We start from the raw sequence: 16,415 nt of genomic DNA, 5'->3' as shown, positions 1-16,415 counted from the left end.
AGAACTTCAGGAGACAGAAAATCCAACCCATCTGCCAGCAAGCTGTTTCAACATTTAATTGTTGTTAAATACATGTTTTATTGTAAGATAAAAGAGCAATTGCAAAATGCCAAAAGTCTGAATGTGCACCAAGCAAGCTTGAAAGCTGTTTTGTAGGGACAGCAAAGGGGATTGTAAATTGTGGAACACTGGACATAGCAAAGCTGATGACCAATAAAGCTGATGTCTATTTCTATACTTCCACTTATTTGTGGGTAAAATGTTTGTAGTGAAGTATTAATCATATTAAATATCCTTTCAATTAGGTATATGCATGAAATCAAGAGAGTCAACCTTAACAGATCAATAACAGATCATTATTGCCTTAGCAAGTCCATTTCAAAGCTATCTGCATGCCTTTGATCTTAAAATAACACATTTATATCCTACCTGATAGGTATATCTTGTTATGAAACCATCAGAAACCTCTTGTGATGTCTTTCCTGCTTGAATCCCTTATCAATGAAGCCTTTGAAAACTATCTAACAGGGACTACATGAAAGGTGTTGCGTCTGTACCACCACCTCTAATACCTCCACAACAGAAAGATCAGCTTATACGAATGTTTTATGAAACCAACAAAGACCAATATGAATATATTATGGTAAATTCCCCTAGCTTTGTGCGTGGTGCTGTAGTTGTCAGCTTACAGATAGCTGAGACAATTAGCAGGCTCATTCACAGCAGGCAGAGTGGCAAGTGTTAACATGCGAACGCCTTCTTGGGCCATTTAGCATTCGTTACCGAAAAGGCAACTTTTACCCACAAAATGTACCAAATGAGCTGTGACTTTTCTGTATAGTCACAGAAGGAAAAATCTGGGGTTGTTAGTGAATCTCAATTTTAATGATTCGCTATCATTTTAAAAGTCTTCTCGGTATTCCCTATACAGAGTGTTAAACCCCCAAAACAGATAGATCATCATCTGCTGGAAGGGCAAATAGCTGTGTTTGTTCCAGAAATCAACACCCACAACACCTACAAGTCTATCAAATGTATTTGACAACAATTTAGTACTTTGTTAAATGAGACTATGACAAGTTTCAGGCCCAGACACATTTCTCCAGTGATAAGTCCCTGAAAAAAAAAAAAAGTTGTTTGCAGAAGAGATTATGATGCCCTTGTCAACAGCAACATTACACTACACTGTAATACCAAAAAAATATGATACTTCCATCATCTCTTCTGTAATTTTCTGCGGTAATGATTTTTCCTTTCCTCATATTTGGGATACATGCTTGGCAACCAGTTTAGTTACAGGAGGAAAATTAAGTTCTTTGTCACTCTGCACAACTGTATAAAAAACAAATGACAAAAACCCATTTGTCTGTCTGCTGCCTTTTCAGAGCCTCTGAAGTCCTGGGGCTTGGTGAAAGAAGAATTGCCAGGAAGCTCCTCCTGGCCCAGCATCACGAAGCTAAAGCAGAGGCAGCGGAGGATGTGTGGCCTCCAATATGCTGGGCATGTATTACTAACATAGATCTTTTCTACTCTGACACGTCTAGTTTTTAAACACGTATCTGGTGAAACAAAACTCGGAAATATTTACTGATCTTCCAGGAACTAACAGCATCCGTGAAATACGCAGAGCCTACCTAGGAGGTTTATTAAAACTTCAGCTTAACCAGATCAGTATAAATGGCTCAGTTACAGAGTCTGTGCACTTCTTGTCATACGTGCTGGTGCCTTCACTCGGCTTCCATTTTCAGAACGGCTTTCCCCTCTGTTTCTGGTAGGTTCTGGCTCAGTTTTCGGGGTGTTCACCTGCAGCAACCCCAGCCCTGCTAAGGTGCCGCGGACATAGAGCTCTGCCCGCTGCTGGAGCTGCTGCCCCGCGGTGGGAAAAGCTCGCCTCACACTAAGGGGTCCTCTGAAAAAAAGTGCTGTAGTTCTTGTCCCTGCTTAGCATTTCGGGAACATGAAGACATTGTGCAGTTACAACAAACAAAATATATTTGGAAGGGGCATAGCAGCAAGAAAATGTTGCCCACGAAAGAAGAAATCAAGTCTGTGTTTCAGCCAGTCCTTGCCATAATTCGGTTTAAATGCAGCCACCAGTGGGTCCCGGGAGAAGCCACCAGCTGAACACCTCTTGCCCCTCACCCTCAGTGGGATCGGGGTGTTAGCAGCAACCTCCTCTTCCTGAAGAAGATGCAACCCACTCAAAACACTTCTGTGAACACCATTCCCCCTCATACAAACTGCCTATATTCTAACCTAATATTCAGTTTCCCTGCACAGCACGTTTTTCAGATTCAAGGTTTTATCAATAATACATTTTGCATCGCATTTCCCAATACATAATAATTGCCTTTAAAAGAAAAAAAAATAACACAAAGCTTTACAAAGACAAAGAACTATTATTGGGGTATTTGCATTTAGGCTTACAGTTGAATTTTGTGTGAAATAAAATTATTGTAAATGGTGTTTAACTTGAAAGTGCTGACAGCAATAGCTGCAATAAGAGGCCATAGCACTTCTTAGGAAAGTTAATTTTATATGACTAATTTGTGCTATAGATTATTTTTTCTTTTTCTTAATTTTGCCAGTCACTTGCTTGGGCACATTTCACTTCAATTTTTTTTTCCCCAAACACTTTTTGGTCTAATTACAGTCAATCATATTTAACTTTTTTTTTTTTCTTAACAATAACTTAGTAATTTTAACTTTAACAATCTGAAAACTGTACACTTGCAGACTATTACACTTTAAGAAAACTTGGCTAACGAGAAAAAAATAGTCACTTTTATAGATGAGCTACAACATCATAAACAACACAGTCTGAATTCCTGGTTTTAAGCTGTCATTGCCGAAGTCTAGTAATGAAGATATTAACACATTCTTTGAGGGGGAAGAACCACAAAAGATGACCCCTAAGCAGCTGGGATGCAAGATTTTGTGCCCTTAACCTAGTCTAAAGATAAGAGGTGGACATGATTCAGCTCTACAACTTCAGTCTATCACCTGAAGGGATCCATCGCCCCAATGTACAACATTCAAAAATCTGTTTTAAAAAACAACTCTCCAGACAGAGGCTCTCTCTATTAAACCTGCATGTGTCACTGATCTCCTATAATATTTGTTCCCATATAAGAGCTAAGGCTCCAGCTGAAGATGGTGAATACTTTCAAAGACCAGAAAGTAAAACCAGAATCGACAATGGTTTGGAGGAGTGCAGAACAGAGCCCATCTACAAAATCCCTGTTACTCCTGGTGATACAACACAAAACTAGATTATGTAGGCTGGCACTCAGAGCTTAGGATGAATTTCACAAATCTACCTGGTCACAGCAGATATATCATAATCTTATCTAGGTTCTATGATCTTCCTGTTAGTAAGCATATCTTTGTAAGTTAATTAGTAAGTAAATCCTATTCGTATGCAAATCTTACCAGTAAGATTTCACCAGCAAATCAGAAAGATACATGACATATGAAGCCCCAATGTCTCATGTTAAAAGTAGTTTTTTGGATAAATCATATTGAAAATGAAATATTTAAAAGGCTGATACACAAAAAAATGTTTCTATTGTCACCATCCTATGATCTTCTAACTTGCTGTAGAAAGATAGGTCAGTACTTAAAGAAATAAAAGCTTATTTCAGACTGTATTTTATATAATTTTTTCCATTTCTCGCTCAGTGGGCTTTTATTGAGCTTTATCAATTTCAACAATGACATGGAGCCCTTAGAAATAATATATTACAGAGCTGAAGATGGCAACGTTTACAATTTAGCGTTATTGGAATTTTTCTATATTTTGATGAATGACAGCTTTAATGATTCTGTGCATGGTTTATAGCAGAAAACACAGCAAGGCAGCACCATAATTTTCTGCGTTTTTGAACAATCTGTATCCAAAGAATTCAGAAAATAAGCAAGTTTACTTCACAATCACGCCAAATTTATTTTCTGGGTGAACTCACGAATGTTAAAGCTCAAGTACACGGAGTAAGGTTGCCACGGCAACTGCTTCTGCAAACCAAGACGGGAACGTATTTATGAAAGCACATTTAAATACCCATATACACATGCCGAGGCACACTGACACTCCACAAACACGTCAGAAGGCAATCAAGCTATTCACCTATTATCGGGCCTGATCCTGCTCCTGGCAAGGCACGACGACATTTGCTGAAGCCATCCAGCTGCAGCGACCCGGTGCACGACACACAATGCGAAGTGGTTTCTGCATATCGTGGCCATGCATGAACCCTTCGAGCCATTACTCTTGTTTGTAGGACCTCAAGAAGGAAACCTTAATTTGCCATATCATGCAATATTAGAAGATTTAGTGTCACTATAGCTACAGGGAAAGAGTGGAGTGGTAATATGTTTGGTGTCCTTTGACTTTTTTTTTTCTTCCTCTAAATCTCCACTGAAATAAGCTGTCAAGTTTGAGAAATGTCAGAGTTTGGTCATTTGAGTCTGCCTGGAGGTGTAATTTTGCATGGTGTACAATTCCTGTGAATTTATCACAACATGTTATTTCACACATAGTCAACATGGTGTGACATTCAGCATCCTGAACGCGCCAATGTCTACATGCTGAAATGAGTTTATGATTTCTCTTTAAAGCAAAACCCAAGATGCATTAGTTCAGGTCAACAGAGGAATCCCCAATGGATCCCTGGGAACAAAAAAATCGAAGCAAGCATTCCTTCCTTATGCTTCTGTCTGCACCCACACCTGTTAGGCAGTTCTGCCACAGTTTTGACACGGCCCTTACATACCAGCCAGCGGTGAGTTCAGTGTGGAAACATCATACACTAAAAACTTCCTTGTTCACTTAGCTAAGGATCATTCATTTTGCAAACACATTCAAGACCTATGACGAAGTGAATCTATATGTAAAGCTCTACACATCAGGAGTATCTATGCTTGCAGTACCTTCACAGGTGAATTTTGTACTTTGGTGTTAGCCCTTCCAGAATTAACTCACGGAAAGCAGCTGGATCTGATGTTCTTCTCTGCCAAGCTCCACCCAGCTATGACCACAGCCCTTGGAGAAGAGAGACAGCTGCCTCCAGGGTATTCGGTTTGTTCACTATTTTGTCTTTGGCCTCTATTTGATGGACTCCCAGTCATCATTACGCACATTTTTCAGCCTTGCTGAGATGGATGAAGATGAGGGTACTACACTGAATTAATTAGAGAAGCCCATTATCCTAAATACCTCAATTCTCAGTTGTCCGTTTCTGACTGCTATAGTCACTTTTGACACCTACAAGTTGACAGATCAACTTTTGTACATGCAAAATTTATCAGACTGCTACTAGACTGAACTCTGAGCAGTTCTTATTAATACTGTGAGTCTGCTCTAACGAACTTAAAGTCATATTTTCTTAAAAAGTAAACACAGTGCTTTATCACAAACAGAGAAGCCTTCAAGAGAGCATAATAAATACTTCACAATGTAAAATAAACATATCATCTCCTTTAGAGGAAAAGGTTTTGAAAAACCTTCTTGATCTTTTAGGGTAGGCCACATTTTGTGCCTATTAACCCTTAAGCTGTTTACACAGTAATATTTGTTTTTCAATTAAAGACATTAACAACTGAAGATAAGCAAAGTGTGAAGTAAGACAAGAACAAAGATAAAAGAAATATTCTAGAAGCATATACCTTAGTATACTGAGTTAAAGTAAGCAATAAACTGTATAACAGACCCTGATGCTAACAGGTGTTATAGCATTTGCCACCTAAATCCCAAGAATTGTGCGTGAGCAGAAGGACCAATGGTTTGCACTAGTGCAGCTTTACACCATCAGTTAAATGTGTGCTGATGGTCTTTGAGAAGTTGCTGGATACCCATGTTCAGGAACATGTTCTCATACAACATTTCATTCCAACAAAGCAGCGTGAATCAAAAAATGACAAATTGCCGATACCAGAATCCTCAAACAGCAAAAGCCACAGAAGAGCAGCAGTGAATAACCAGTCACTAAGAATACTTTGCGTATCAGCTAACATGTACAATTAGTTCTGCTCTTGAATTTCCTTTGGATAGCAATATTAATCCAAAAAATTTCCAATGACAGCAATGAGAGTAGAATAAGTCCTACCTTCTCTGTGTTCGGAAAAACAAAACAAAAAAAAACCAGAACATTCATTTCACAATAGAACATGTTACAGCTTCTTAAAAAGATGGGATGATGCATCATTTACACCAATTCTCTTAATTCTGGAAAGTTATGTGGAAAAGTTGACAGGAGTCCCGGAATCATAGAAACGTTGGCTGGCAGGGCCCTCTGGGGTGCGCGCGGTCCCACCTCCCACTCGCAGCGGGACCGCTGCCACGAGCACGCCGAGGCGCCTGGTCCTTATACTGAACTCATCGAGCATGCAACCAGTGCTACAGGGTTCAACAGGAACACAGATTATGCAATTTCTCTCTTTTTCTCTACTGCTGATACATCTGTTTCTTATTAAAAATAACACCACTACGCAAAAATGCAAAAATAAAAATCCTCAAACCTGTGGTAGAACCAGCCTTTAAAATCCATGCAGGCATTTCTGCCTAAAAAATAAACACCGAAAAAAAGACAGAAACGGAAACAGAAACAAAAGCCTTAACACAGAGACGTAACAGCCATGGCATACAAAATTCACTTCCATTAATGAGACAAGGTAGTCCCCAGGCCAGCGCCCTTTGCACGTGAACCGTGGTAATCAGATTGTATGAGCATTTGCCAGAAACTCATGGGATAGCAAGCAACTAGAGCTATATAGCAAGCACAGCAGATTAGCAGTTTGCTAAAAACTGCTTGACTTGTAACCCTTGAAACACACGAACGATGCAGACTTCCTGAACCACTAATAAGTGAAGCATTTCATTTACGTGGTTAGTATTTGTTGCAGCCTTTGACTCAGTTTACATGTCACCAAAATGTGCACAAAATAACCTTCATGGCATCTTTATGTGAGAAAGTAGAGAATAAACAAACAAGTAAGGGCTGTGTCTACTCAGACTTCGTCACACAAACTTCCTGTACAACTTTGCTATTGCTCTCCTACATCTCAAAAAAAAAAAAAAAAAAAAGCCTTTCAGTAACTTCGGCAGAGTTGGAGCAAGAAGACAGAAATACAAGAATTCCTACCAGGACTCTGCAGCAGCTCAGCAGGCTTGCGTATGAGAATATACCAGTTCTTCAAAGGTTTAACAAGATTGGATCTAGACCCGAGCAAGCAAGCTTTTCCTTTTTAAGAAGCCCTATTAAGTGAACCCTTCAGCCAGGAGGAGGAGGAAAACAAATCAGGACTTCAGCTTTCCTTCATCTGGCAGTAATACATTTAATTGCTTCCTAGCTTGGGCTTTATCTGCTGTGTTTTCCCAGTGACAGGAACAGATGGAAACTCTCCCTACTTGAGACAACCATGTTTTAAAAACACTTGAGAGTTTCAAGGGAATTTCAATGTCATTAGATCTGTAACGCTTTTTATTGACTTTATTCCCAGCCTAATTCTACATCATCTCAATCACCAGTTCTCAAATCACCGTTTGTACAGAGCTAGAAGCCATTAAGAAACCAATGTTCTCAAAAAACAATCCTCAAAACAAAGAGAATCAATAAGCCAATTTCCAAAGGATACAATTTTACAAAAACCAAAAATATTATCTGTAAGTGACTTTGAGTAGCAGTGTAAGAAACATTGCTATTAGTGAGGCTGAATAATATAATAACCTATTAAATTCTGCAAATTCCTATATATTTACACAATGTTAAAAATATATACATATATCAGAAGATGAACAATAGCCTCCTTGCCTGACTACTTTTCCACCACAATACTTAGGTTTCTCCTTGAAGGAAGAAGAAAAGACTTCATAGAATAAATGAATTTGTAACCGATCATTATTCACATGCTTCTTCAGTCTTTCAGAAGGCCTCTGAGAAATTGCATCAATTGTTATAGTTATTATTATTAGGTCCCTGGTCTTCTGAGCTTTTCTTTCTCTTATGAAATATCACTAAAGGAACAAAAAGTGTAGAAACAGGGAAACAGATCTACAGCACTATGCATATTTCCTTCAACTTCAGAAGTGGAAAACTAATTTTTAGTTTCCCCAGAAACGTCATTCAAAACTGAACATCCCTAGCTTTATTTTACATGTCAATTATTCCTCTTATAAATAAAAATGTGCATTTGGATGAAATATTTTTTTTTCCTAGTGGAAATGTTTCCCCTCATGAAACAACTTAATCAGCTTTATTTATACATGACCTAATTTCAAGCTCAGAAAAAAGTGATGTCAAAAGATGCCCATTAGCTTCCATGGAAGGAGGATCAGGCCATGCTATTTAAAAAAGCAGAAGTGTTCTCTTCATTTAGGCTGGTTTTTGCAGTGAACTGTCTTCCACTGAGCTTCATACTACAAAGTTTTCCGTGATTTACATCAAGGAGAGAGAGGCAAATCAGTCTCAAGTGAAAAGTCACCCAAGCTAATGAAAAATTTAAAATGACTAAATTTATAATTAAGATGAAGCAAGAACTCACATTAGAAAGTAGTTTGTATATTAAGAAAAATTCAAGAGCAAAACGTTGAATGCTCTTTTTTTTTTCTCCAGTAGTGTGTACACACAATTCCCTTTATTTTAGATACACAGGCATACCTATAATTTCTGTATGTATTAAAGGTATTAAGAAACACTCTGAGCTATTTTAAGTACAGCTCATGGCTTTCATAATTTATTGATGAACAAGGACATTATTAAAAATAAAAGACCTTCAATAGCACTTAAACGTAACACTGTTTTGAGACTAAATGTCAGACAAAAGGCATGCAAATGTAAAACTCAGTAAGTCATTAACCACTGCTTCATCACCGAATATTGACACCACCGAAATACAGCCTGAAACAACTAGGTTTATACCAATAATGCAAACAAAATCATTACAATTACAGTACTTTTCACATATATTTGTTACATTATTTAATATTTTATTTCTTCTCTTTAAAAACACATCAAAGCTACAACTCAGCTTAATTTAACTGAATAAAGATTCGAAGACTAACTTCACAGCTATCTACTCCAAAATGCATGGTCAGAATCTACTTGAACAAAAACTGTCAGTACCATTACCTATCTTCATAATTTTGCCAAAAAAGTCCCAAATATAAATGTTACGGTCACGTCAAAAGCCTACCACACTGAATATAAAGACAATAACCCCAAAGCAACCGTTATGTCACATCACCATGCAAATAATGTGTAAGCTGTCCGTAAACCTGTTCAGACCTGTAATCCATTTTTGTTTTTCCTTTGCTTTTACATCTTGGAAATAATTAAGCCTCCAGTTTAGCCAATTAAAGACTGCATGCCATTACAAAACTATCCTGGATTTTTTTCTTCCACTGCTAAACTTAGTCGAAAATAATTGCAGCGAATGAAATTATCTACCACAGTTACCATCTGGGACATGAAAGTAAATATTTCAATTATTCCCATTGTAATTTGGGACCCACAAAGACCAGTATTTGGGCTACATATGGAATTTATTTTTATGGATTAATGTCAAAACAGGCAGATGCGACACTTCAAAAGATGGTTGGCTAAATGCCCGTAAGCTTTGTTACCTAGAGCAGACTACCACAAAGAGCTGGAAAATGGGAATTTACATCCAGGCTGGTTGTTAAGCTGCTGGGTGATCTCAAATACTAAATCAGATAAAAGACATTGACCTCTGTTCTAAAAGCATTTTTGTAGTTATCATTGAAATGAAGAGATGACTCTCTCATTATAGATGTAGATTATCAAAAAACTCCTGACAGTTTTAATGACTGCATACGGAACTTTGTGTGTGGGAAAGGAGAACACTTCACTTCAGGCACTATTACTGAGTGGGTACCTGTAAGTACACATCTAACATTAGGCATTAAAGTTAAAAGGTGCTTGTCCTCCATAGTGATATCTCAGCAAAGAGGAAAGGAGGACTGCCATCTATTAAATTAATGAGAATCCGAAAAATAAATATAAAGGGTATGAAATATAGAGAGGGTATTAACTTCAGAGTTTTTGAATACAGCACTGAAGGAAGGGGCTCGATGGCTTTGAAAACAGCATCCGTTTTATCAAGGTCAAAATGACTGCAAAATGAGCAAGGAATTGCACGTGTTACATAACAGAGTACTGTGAGCAAAAACCTCTTACGGCACCATCACAACTTAGATTATTCATACAGCCAAAGAAAAAACAGAATTAATTGTCACTTAATGAGCCAATTAAGAATTTCCAGTTTGGGTCTACGGTCCAAGATTAATAACGTTTCCTCCACAGGTTGCCCGATCTATGAAATTCCTAGCCCACATATGTTTGAGATGATCATGTTTTGGTTTTGACATATAACAAACTCCACCTGTGCACTGCTGGGGCTCCTTAACTCTTGACAGTATTAAAGGAAATTAGTACGCTCTGTTTCTCTGAGCCATACACTAAGTCCAGCAGAATTGACCCAGCAATAATTTTCCATCATGCATCACGGCTTTTATTATTAACAACTGAAAGTGTTTTCTGTTTTGTTCGTTTAAACTAATAAGACTATTCTCACCAAGACTTTTCACTATTTACTTTCTTAATTTTAATGAAAAATGAAGACTGATTCTGGCCTGAGACAAGATGTAACTTAAGACCAAAGTCTTAGTCTATTGGCAACAGATGCGACATTTTGCAAGCAGCGAGTACTCAGTCAATTAACAAGTATCCAGTTTCCTTGTAAGGTAGGCTGGTATTACAGCAATACCCCTATAAACCATAATCCACTCAGCAACAGATCTGGAACCAATAGAGGTTTCCAAAGACCTTCATGAACAGCTCTCTACAGACATACAATTAACCACCACCCACACTACAGCTGGGGAGTGTGCTCTTCTATTACTTCACTGGAGACAGATTTTACTTCTCATGTTCCTCTTCCATGCAGATTTCATATCTGTATTTTTTTCCTCTATACTGAAGTCATGCACTTCTTTTTGTTGGACAACATGCTTGCCTGTATGCCTCTGAAACATTTACCCACAGGCATGAACTTGAACGTGCCTTCATCCTAGAAGGTATATTTTATTTTTAAAACCATAAAAACCTCCACACTACGTTTTGAAAGAAAATAATTAGATTCATACAGAATATGCTTACTTACACCCAGAAAAGTCAAGACTGACTGCTTGGAGGGTGTGAGATGCTCAGTCCATCTGCTGAGTACATTTGCTGCTTTTTTGGCACTTCCTTGAAACCATGAAGTGTACATACATAGGTTAGAAATGGCTCACAAACATGTAAGCAGATGGTGATACTGCAGGTAATAATTTAATTACGCAACTCCTAGAACATGAACAAAGTATTCCAAACACGAGCAAATATAATTCATGATCCAAAGAAAAGAAAGAAGGATGGAATAAGCAATGTCCAGTCTAAGTTTTTAAATGCAGTGTAATAGTTTTTGTTGAACTTGCAATGATTTTCCACATATCTACTCTGTAGTTTGAAGCAGCAATAAACAAGAAGCTTTATACCACTTTATTCCTATCACAACATTTCAGATATCAAAAAAAAAAAATAGCAGCATAAACTACAAGTTATCTAAGACAAGAAAATAACTATAATTATGTAACTGAACAGGAAAATTTATCATTAGTTCTACAGGTACAACGAGGTCAGAAATACGTATGCTCAAGGTACGACCTTGAATCAGAAAAGACCACTGATACTGCTGAAGTGTGAAAGCATTAAAGAAACGTTAGTCTTCTTAATTCTTCATTTATGCAGAAGCATAAATGATACAAAATCATATTGCAGAAGCATGATACAAGCATGATACCAGAGATAAATAAGAAACAGATGCAAATAAGAGAATGAAATAAGATTAGATTGTGTTGGTCTACTTAACATACTGCATACGCAAAGGAAAGCTGAAGGAGAAAAAGGGATCTCTCAAATGTTATAGCAACTTCAGAGTTTCAGAAAACAAACCGCTAATTCAAAAAAAGTCAAAGATGCTGAGATAAAATACATACGGTTTGACTGGCAATATGCTAAGTCAGTGGAAGTCATCTTAGGTTAAGGGTTTGGAATTATGTCACAGATGAATCAGCCTTTGCATTATGTGCAGAAACTGAAGCATAAATGTGTAAGAAAGTAAATGCAAATGAATCTGAATATTCAGGGAACTGTCACTGTGAGACTCAGATAGCATGTCCCAATCACTGCTGGCTTTATGTTACGTGTTCTACTAAGACATTACAATACACACAAAAAAAGGGGTGGAGGATAGCATAGAATAAATGGTTGTGAAATGTTTATCCCACAATAATACAAACATACACATAGAATTCACATTTTGTAATAAAACAGTTTTGTTTTGTTTTATGTAAAGGTCAAGTAGTTTCAAGGGCCATTATATGTAAACCATAATTTTATTTATTTTAACTTTTTTTTTTTTTTTTTTACTAATTACTACTAATACTATGTACAGAGACATACATTTATCTATGAAACAAAGTCACTAATTGAATCCTGACTAAAAATGCCATAACTAGTTGGGTGATTCGAAGAAAAAAAGCAGTCTTATGATTTACATAGCTCAACATGCCAAGTTTCATTGCATTACTTTTGGTCAGTTCCATTTCTCGGCAAACTCCAAAACATAAATGGATTATAAAAATTGAGTTTGTGATTGTGGAATACATCAATATATCAAATATTGATGTATTAATTTGAATATCAAATGAAACATATTTTGTTATTTAATGTTAAATTTCATAAACCAAGAAGATAACTTATCTTGAAGTTGTGCACCCAATCAGTTCCAGCTTGGGCTCTGCTTCTCTTTTTTAATACACAGAAGAAAAACAGCAGCACAGTGGACTGGAGCGTCGCCTTGCCTTTGCGACACTATTTTTTTTTTCTAGTCTTTATTGTATATGCAAATGGCATAAAAGAAGTGGGGTAAAGAAGTATTTACAACTGTTTCCTTTAATTTTATTTTCTGATTCTTACAATTTGTTCCCCTGTAAGTTAAAACAAACAAACAAACAAAAAAGCATCATCACAAAAGGTCACTTTGATGTAGAAACATCAAAATCCCCAGAGGTATTCCAGGCAGGTTTATGACTTATAGCCTGAAATGCTAGATAAACTGAGAAAAATATGTTAAGATAAACCTCACAATGAAAACACTATATAAATTCCATATATTATTTTTTTTTACGCCTGTGACTTGAAAAGGAAGGCAGTGAACATCAAATTTTTATAAATATGACATACTAGTTCAGAGTGTAATGGTGCATTGGCCACATAAGACAATTAGCTTTTTTTTAATTGAATGCTGCTTAATGAACCTTTAAGTTACCTTTCAATGCTGTCTACAACGGAGTGTTGTGAAAAGACAAGAGTCTGAAGTCAGAGAGTCTAATTAGAACCCTCTGCATGTCCTGCTGCATCTGTGCTGTGCTTTGTTTTTTAAAAAGAATGTCTGATACTTTGTGCATAAATTATTCAATTTACTGAAGTACACACAAATTTATATACAACTATATGCATACATTTTCAATAACTATATACCAGATAATTTGTATTTATTCCGTATATGCTTAAAAAGCTGAAAATTGCTGAACTACTTTTGTGGCAACAAATTCCTTATTCGGACATGATATTGACAGTAACAGCTGTTAGGTTTAAGTATTTAGTGCAGATATATATTTTGTTTCTGATTATTACAATGACCCTGAACAAACTTAAAGCTGCTGTAGCCGGACAACATATATATATATATATGAATATGAATATAGATAGTTGTGGCAAATACAGATATCCAACAGGACACACGGACCTCCTAGCACGAGGCCACACCGTTTATTTGTGAGGAGCCTCTGCCCAGTGGAGCCACATTACTGGCAGCAAGGACTGTCCCTCATGCGGCCCAAAGAAGAGCAGCACTGGGGCTGATGGCATCTTTGCTCCCCTGGCTGCAATACCAGCCTCAACGCCGCCTCGTTGCAGCTGGAGGCCAAAATGAGCTAACATGCCCATGAAAGCAAGTGAAAAGTAAATCAAGAGCCGGCTGATGTATTTTTCCACCTTCAGCACTGACAGATCCAATACAAATGAAGGTCCCAGTGTTTTCTGATGAATTTCACCATCCTAAAGTTATTTCAGGAAAGTGAATAGCAGTAAGTAGGAACAAGAAAGCCCAAAGGTAAAAACTCCATCAGTGAATGAATTGGTAATGAAGTGGTAATGCTACCCCTAAACCAAGAAAATAAACAATATCTAAAAAGCAATTCCTATTACCTCCAAGTCTAAAGTCTCTCTCCAATGCCTCCTATACCTTTAGCAGACGACTGATGCCATTCAGCCTGCCAGTTTTCTCCCTTTCTCCCCATTGGCAATAGCCCGAGCACCTGTTACTCCGACAAACGAGATGCTTGCTGTCTCCCTACGGAGGAATGGTGAGGCAATGGAGTGGGTTACACCCACTCATCACTTCGTTCCCACTCTAGGTTTTATCACATGCTGTGTAAACTTTGCAAGTGAAAGCTGGCCGCGTTTAAACTGAAGGAAGCGATGGAGCAGATTCTAATGTAGCCTGTAGGCTTTACACACACACAATGAAATGGCATCACCAAGGTTTCAAAAACTATTTGGATAAAGCACTCAAGTGCCATGACTATATTTCTCATGGCAAAACAAGAAGATGCACCATGATTACAGTGGAAGTAGTAGCAGCTGGAGGCTGTTTGGAACAGGTAAAATCTGCCTTCTTTCAAAACAAGATACAAAAGTTGAGAAAAAAATATTTTGTGAAAAGATGAAAATAATAAACAGGCTTCTTTTTAAAGACAACATTATTCGTAATTCTGTCGTGTTGTTTCTTAGTCCCTGAATGCTGAAGATCCCTACAGAGCACGAGGGGACAAACTCATGCCTGGTGCGGGCCCAGCGGCGCGGCCTGCTGCCTGATGCCGGCGGAGCTCCCGTCCGAAACGCTAATTGCATTTTAAATGATGCCTAGTTGATCGATGTGTCTCTTCTGATTTACTGTATCTTCACTAAGCCAAAGAAGTGTAAGTTAAACATGCGGAAGAGCATAATGTGTCAACCAGAAGATTAGTTTTACAATCTATATGTTGAAGTGAATAAATTGTACTTTCATTAGCAGAAGTAGGCCATATGCTGAAAAAGTCATTGGATTCGCTTCACTGGTGAACTAGAGCAACAATGTACAATTAGAAAGCCTCAGCGGTTCAAAAGTCTTTAAAGGCAGGTCCAGTGGTTATACGATGAATTTTTAATGATATTGTTACCATCTGGGAGATTCACTTTAAGTGCCAAATGGGTTCCCTGAGCTAAAATATTAGGTTTAACAAAATCTATACATCTACCAGGTGTCCAGTATTTGTGTTTAAGATATTAAAAGGTTTATGAGAATAAGCTATCATTACTTGTGCCTATTCTTTCTCCAGCGCTTTTTATGGTCCTGCAATACATTTGGAAACAGTAGGAAACATTTGCAGACATGAGATTTTTTTTTATCGAAGACGTTAGAAGGCCTAAAAGCTTTCTGTTAGCAATAATCATACACATAACCATTAGGAAAAAAATTAAGCTTTTTATCTGAATTGCATTATATAATCTCTCTTCCTCTGGAAAAGAATAAATAAAAAAAATAATCAAGGTTTCTGATAATCTCCATTTCTGAAATTTTTGTTGACAGGTTAACAGAGTTTCCTCTCAGGAACCCATCCTTGTGGGGATTGTTTCTGATACTGAAACACAAGATCAACTTTTTTGTAAATCTTCATAATTTTAAAATGTAAAGGAGCTTAAAAAGTGAATGTCTCTCAGAAATCTTACTAAACTTTACTACATATTGAAGGAAAAAAAAAGTGGCAAAGTCACATAAGACTTAAACAGCTGCTGTTAAACATATGACCCAACATTCAAATTTTATGCATGCACAAAATAAAATGTCATACTTGGTTTTGTTTCTTTAACATTTTTGAGAAGGAACATAAACTATGCTTTTCAAATTTCAGCATGAATTTTTACTTGGTTACACAAGTACAATAACAATGCTGAAACTTTATATAGGGATTCTGTGACAATTCAGAATGGTGTTTAAACGTCAGCTTACAAATATCTTTGTATTTGAAATTTAAGGCCTATGTACAATTATAAGATTTAAAAAAAACTAACATTACTGCAGAGAACCATGTTTTTTAAACAGCTGATTGTATTGTGAAAATGCTTTTCTCTACAGTGATGTGAACATTTCTAGAATTTTGATTAAAAAATTAAAGAGTGCAGCTACTAAACTGTATTTTTCTATTGTATTTCTACTTCATCTGGAATTATATCACCACTGCAAGGTTGAAGAAG

The 16,415-nt window shown here is 37.1% G+C and overlaps 1 protein-coding gene across 20 annotated transcripts in view; it reads right to left on the bottom strand.

The window, feature by feature from the left end:
* NAALADL2 (N-acetylated alpha-linked acidic dipeptidase like 2) overlaps nucleotides 1-16,415 on the bottom strand; it is a 438,404-nt gene that overhangs the window by 242,589 nt on the left and 179,400 nt on the right. Inside the window, exon 1 of one of the 20 annotated variants that reach the window (XM_080604244.1) lies at nucleotides 7,140-7,708. The exons of 18 other annotated variants lie outside the window; for them this stretch is intronic. The gene's annotated coding sequence lies outside the window, so the exon portion shown is untranslated. Of the gene's footprint in view, nucleotides 1-6,104; nucleotides 7,075-7,139; nucleotides 7,709-16,415 lie in introns of those variants that run through there. One more of the 20 variants, XM_080604238.1, reaches the window with a different exon arrangement.

The sequence above is a fragment of the Anser brachyrhynchus genome, assembly GCF_964034855.1.
Source record: "Anser brachyrhynchus genome assembly, chromosome: 9".
Classification (NCBI taxonomy): Eukaryota; Metazoa; Chordata; class Aves; order Anseriformes; family Anatidae; genus Anser; species Anser brachyrhynchus.
The sequence above is the reverse complement of the archived record's forward strand: the minus strand, read 5'-3'. Positions and strand labels throughout refer to the sequence as shown.